Below are 6,271 nucleotides of genomic sequence, written 5' to 3'. Positions count from 1 at the left end.
AGGCTCCCTTTCATCTCAGGTGGGTGAAGATCACAAAAGTCTCTCTTCCAGGCAGCTAGGCGGGTGGGTCAGTTTGCTGCTTGTCTAACTCTGGGGATGGGGCTTGTGAAACTTACAGGTTTCAAATTGCTTATACCTGGAGCCTGGAGAGATGGCTCAGTGGTTAAGAGCATTGCCTGTTCTTCCAAAAGTCCTGAGTTCAATTCCCAGTAACCACATGGTGGCTCACAACCACCTGCATTGGGGTCTGGTGCCTTCTTGTGGCCTGCAGGCATACACACAGACAGAATATTATATACATAGTAAACAAATATTTTAAAAAAACAAACAGATTGCTTAGACTTGTAAGTGTTGTTTACTTCCTGAGTCCCTGGAGCCTCCTGCATCCTCCATCTCTCCTAGGGTGTATTTGGAGGTGCTATTTCAGTTTGAGCAAATTGTTACACAATATATGTATATTCATACACACTTTTATACATACATAATACACTGTTTATGTTTTGTTTTGTTTGAAGTAGGGTGTTCTGTAGCCCAGGCTGGCCTGGAACTTATCTAGTAGTCTGTATCACTAGGCTGGTGTTTATTTGTTCTAGTTTTGACACCAAATCTTTCTACATAGCCAAGATGGCCTAGAACTTATTATGTAGTGCCAGGCTAGCCTCCATCATCCTGCCTCATTCTCCCATGTGTTAGGATAAGAGTTGTGTGCCTTCACAATTGCCTTGAAGAAATAGTCTATTTATTTTTAAAAATTGAAGTTTTTGCTTCGTGGTGGTGGCACACACCTTAATCCCAGCACTTGGACCCTGGCAACGGCTTTCTGAGCTCCCTGCTTCCTAGTGCACTTCTTTGTGCAACCTACAGTCAGTAGGATCTACATGGAATTCTAATCAGGTAGTGTGTCCCCTGTTGTACCACCCTGAGCATGCCCAGTCTCATCTAGTCAGATGCTAAACTCCCTGCTCATGACTCTTCAATACCTCGCCATCAGGAGGTCAGACTCTTACCTTGACCTATAAGAAGGGCTGCCAAATAAATATAAACTTACATTTGGATTTCAGATGATGAATAATATTTTTTTAACTTTATAAACACATCCTATGCAATCTTTCGCCTATTATCTTAAATCAAAGTGGACTTAGCATGCGATAGTTTTATTTGCTAAATTCCAAGCTCTCAGCCAAGATCAGCGCCTAGCACTCTTCCTCAGCCCATCTCTCATCCTGTCTTCTCTGGTCTTCTGACTCAAACTGTTCCCAACAGCTGACTCGGGTCCTTTTGTTCACCTGCATAGGAACTGTGGGCAGGCAAGGAAAAGCTGATCTACAGCTGGCAGTCCTGGGACTCTGAGTGGTCACAGTGTGGGCGCTGGGCTGGCAGTCCTGGGACTCTGAGTGGTCATAGTGTGGGCGCTGGGCTGGCAGACTCTGCGGCTTATGCTCCAAGCCTTGAGAACTTGAGTCTACTATTGCTTCTTGTTAGATTTTTCTTTGAGTAGCCAGCTCATAGATAATGACTTGGAGACTTAGTTATGAAAGCTCGGCCTTAGCTTAGGCCTGTTCTCACTGTCTGTTATAACTTAAATTCACCCATTTATATTAGCCTACATTTTGCTACATAGCATTTGTTACCTTTCTCCAATCCCACACCTCCAGTTTCCTCTCCATGTCTTGATGGCAAATCCATGCACCTAGATTCTTCCTCCCAGTTTCTCTGCCCGGAAGTCCTGCTTATTCTCTCCTGTCTAGCTATTGGCCATTTAGCTCTTTGTTAAACCAATCAGAAGGTGCCTTAGGCAGAAGCACATCCTTACAGTGTAAACAAATGTTCCATAGCAGTTCTTCTTTTTGTCTAATTAAAAAGGAAACATTTTAACTCTACCATAGTTTTAATATACAATAAGAACAATCATCAAGTATTGTCTAAGTAAAAAGGAAAGGTTTCAACTCTAACATAGTAAAACCACAGTAAAAACAATTATCAGGTAAGAATTACATTTACAATATCTAGTTCATTTATATTTGGCAAATTTGGAGAAATTACGCTATTATCTATTCTATCTTGATGAGTCCAAAGTTTTATACCTTAATCACTTTCTATCATGATTTTATTCCTAACCTAAAAATGTCTTTTGAGACCTTAAAACATTTTCTTAGGTGTTTACTTAAGCTTTTAGGTCTTTCAACATTATACATGTTACAACTCTTGTGTGAGTTTCTTTTCTGAATTTGGTAACGAGGAAAACTGTAGCTATTACTATCTAGTCTTCAACCCCATCAGAGACCCAAGAAGGATATTCTGCCTGAAGGCCAGAAGAGGGCACCAGACCCCATTACAGATGATTGTGAGCCACCCTGTGGTTGCTGGGAATTGAACTCAGGACCTTTGGAAGAGGAGGCAATGCTCTTAACCTCTGAGCTATCTCTCCAGCCCCCTTGTTGTTTTTTAAATAAGATTTATTTATTATGTGTACGTTCTGCCTGCATGCATGCCTGCAGAAGAGGGCACCAGCTCTCACCATAAATGTTTGTGAGCCACCATGTGGTTGCTGGGAACCAACCTCAGGACCTCTGGAAGAGTAGTTAGTATTCTTAACCTCTGAGCCATCTCCCCAACCCCCTTTTTTTGTTTTTGAGGCAGTCTTATGTAGTTCAGGTTGACCATCAACTTACTTTGCAGTCAAGGATGATAGTGAATTTCTTAAATTTTTTTAGATTATATTATTTATTTTAAAAATGTGTGTGTGTGTGTGTGTGAGAGAGAGAGAGAGAGAGAGAGAAAGAGAGAGAGAGAGAGAGAGAGAGAGAGAGAGAGAGAGAGAGAGAGAGAGAGGTCACAGGACAATTTGTAGGAGCAGATTTTTTTTTCTACCTATGCAGGTCCCAAGGAACCAAATCAGGTGGTCAGGCTTGGTGGCAGGCACCTTTGCCTTCTGTGACATCTTCACAGCCCTACCTTGAACATCTGATTCTCTTGCCTTCACCTCCTGAATGCTGGAGTTACATGAAGGCTACATCTACCCAATTTATTCAGTGCTGGGGATGGAACTCAGGGCCTCATGCTTAGCAAGGCCTTCCCCACCGAGCTGCAGCCCCAGCAGTTTGTGCAGTGTTTGGTTCCACAGAGATTATTGTCCTTTTTTTTTTAAAGATTTATTTATTTATTATGTGTACAGCATTCCTTCCATGTGTGCTCACAGGCCAAAAGGGGGCGCCGGGTCTCATTATAGATGGCTATGAGCCACCATGTGGTTGCTGGGAATTGAACTCGGGACCTCTGGAAGAGCAGTCAGTATTCTTAACCACTGAGCCATTTCTCCAGCCCCCGATTATTGTCCTTTTAATTCCAGGTCTTATATGGGCCAAATGGGTTAATGAATGTGACCTGTATGGAAAAGGGCCTGTCGCGTGGTGAACAGTCAGTGAATGTCAGCCTGGGATGAGACTTGGGGGTTGGGGTGGGGGAGGTCAGAAGCACATCAGGCGAAGCATTTCCCACGTGCAACACTGAGGACTGGAGTTCAGGGCCGCAGAGCCCTTATAATACGTCAGGTGTGTACGCGAGGACGAAGTAAAGAGACCCCTGAAATGGTCACTCCAGAGTCAGGGGGAAAAGAGAGACCATCCAGAGCCATCTGGAAGATTCTAGAGCAGGGGGAGAATGAAGCAGGCTGGGCACAGGCAGGGCTAGGAAAGGCAGGGGCATGGAAGAGTCCGGTGGGTGATAAGGAGGATGAGCAGCTGGAGGGAGGGGAGGCAGTGAACTGGAGAAGCTTGGGAGTTCGGGGTAGAGGAGGAGTGAGAAGGGCCAGGGTGGGCTTTGAGATGTCTAATACCTGTGAGTAGGACTGAAGGAGCCTGGAGCAAGCATGGGCCTGGATACGTAGATAGGCACTGCAGATATAAGTCATAGAGAGGCTGTAGCATGAGGGCCTGCTTATTGGGGTTTCTATCCTGCCCAGTTCCCACAGTCTTTAGGTCCCAAAGAGGCAACTGTCCCTTTTGCCACAGGCAAGGGACTTGACTTTTTTTTTGTTTTTGTTTTTTGAGACAAGGTTTCCTTGTAGTTTTAGTGCCTATCCTGGAACTAGCTCACGTAGATCAGGCTGGCCTTGAACTCACAGAGATCCACTTGCCTCTGCCTCCTGAGGATTAAAGGCATGCGCCACTACTGACTGGCTTGGGACTTGACTTCTTTGGGCAGACGGGAGCTGCTTTATGAGTTCCTGGGGCACGTTGGCTAACCGCCAGAAATCCTTCTAGAGTCCAGCTTGAGCTCAGCCTAGACTGAACTGTGGAGTAAGTCAGTGGGTGTGCCCTTTTGCTGGGGAAATGGGGTACCTTTTAGGCCTGGCAACGTGGACAGCGTAGCTCACTTATAATCACAGCACAGGGAAGGGTGTGATAAACCCCAGAGCAAGCTGGCTCCCGTGGACCAGTGAATCAATGATCTCTGGATTCGGCCAGGGACCTTCCTTAACAATCAAGATGGAAAGTAATCAGGAGGACAGCTGGCGTCAACAGCTGGCCCCTACACACTATCACACACTCACACATGCGAGCACACATACAAGCATGTACACCACACACAACAGGAAAAAACTACCACCATCAGAAAACCAAAACAATAACAGCAACAAAACCCAACATTAAAAGGGGGCTTCTTCTCAAGCCGCGCTCTTTAGGAAGTTACAGATGGATACCCTTGTGTCTGGGAGGGAAACTGCAGCCCGTCAAATGTGATCTTGGAAGCTTGCAGAAAAAATGTGCGTTCCTAACAAACTAAAGCCATCCTAGTCTTCATTTTCCCCGAGGGAGCCTCTGTGCTCTGGCTCCAGAGTTTCCTCTGGGAAAATGGCTGCTGAGCTCTCCTCTCGGGAGATAGAGGAATTCCACCTTCTGAACCTTCTTTTATACTTTGTGTCTAAGTTATTTTTCTTTTTTGGCATGGCGAGGAGGAAGAGAATCTCACTCAAACCACTTAAAAAAAAAATGATTTGGGGCTGGACAATGGTGGTGTGCACGCCTTTAATCCCAGCACTGGGGAGGCAGAGACAGGCAGATCTCAGTGAGTTTGAGGCCAGCCTGGTCTACAGAGTGGGCTCCAGGACAGCCAGGGTTACTAAGAGAAACCCTGTCTCGAAAAACCACAAAAAAGAAGAAGGAGGAGGAAGAGGAGGAGGAGGAGGAGGAGAAGGAGGAGGAGAAGGAGGAGGAGAAGGAGGAGGAGGAAAAGAAAAGAAATTGATTTGATTTGGGGCTGGTGAGATGGCTCAGTGCGTAAAGGCACTTGCCACCAAGACTGACAAGCTAAGTCCCACATGGTGGAAGCAGAGAACTGATTTCCAATCGTTGTTGCCCTTCTGATCTTCACATGTGTGCCATGACATGCGCATGTGCACATACAAACACACATGATAATGAAAATGTAATAAGGGCTGGAGAGATGGCTTAGCAGTTAAGAGCATTGACTGCTCTTCCAGAGGTCCTGAGTTCAATTCTCAGCAACCACATGGTGACTCACAACCATCCATAGCGAAATCTGGCGCCCTCTTCTGGCCTGCAGGCATATGTGCATACATGGAGGCAGAACACTGTATATATAATAAACAAACAAATCCTTAAAAAAATTAAAAATGCAATAGAAATGTATTTGTATTTGGATCTGGATTTGAAGAGTTCGTTTTTCAGGCACTTAGTATGCCTCTCTGAGGACATTTGGCTTGATTTTTTTTTTCTCCACCTGGGCTGGAACTAGCTATGTAGCCTGGGCTGGCGTGGAACTCAGCAATCTGCCTGCCTCTGCCTCCTGAGTGCTGGGATTAAAGACATGTGCCACCACCGCCTGGCAATTTTACTCATTATTTTATATGTATGATTGTTTTGCCCTTATGTGCGTGTCGTACTATATACATGCCAGTGCCCATAGAAGTCAGAAGAGGGCAGATTCCTCTGGAAGGAGAGTTATAGACAGTTGTGAGCCATGGGTGCCTGGAATTGAACCTGGGTCCTCAGCAAGAGCAACAAGTGCCCTTAAATGCTGAGCCATCTCTCCAGCCTTTTTTTTTTTTTTTTGGCGGATGGGGTATGTTTGGGAATGACTCGGGTTGGGCATACAGCCTAGTTGACAGAGTGCTGGTATAGCATGCAGGAAGCTCTGGGTTCGTATTCAGCACTGCACAAGCCAGGCACGTGGTTGCATGTCTGTTATGTCAGTGAATGGGAGGTGGTAGCAGAAGGACCCTAAGTTAATGGTCATCCTTGGGTACTAG

The sequence above is a fragment of the Microtus pennsylvanicus genome, chromosome 11, assembly GCF_037038515.1.
Source record: "Microtus pennsylvanicus isolate mMicPen1 chromosome 11, mMicPen1.hap1, whole genome shotgun sequence".
NCBI classification, from domain to species: domain Eukaryota; kingdom Metazoa; phylum Chordata; class Mammalia; order Rodentia; family Cricetidae; genus Microtus; species Microtus pennsylvanicus.
The sequence above is the reverse complement of the archived record's forward strand: the minus strand, read 5'-3'. Positions refer to the sequence as shown.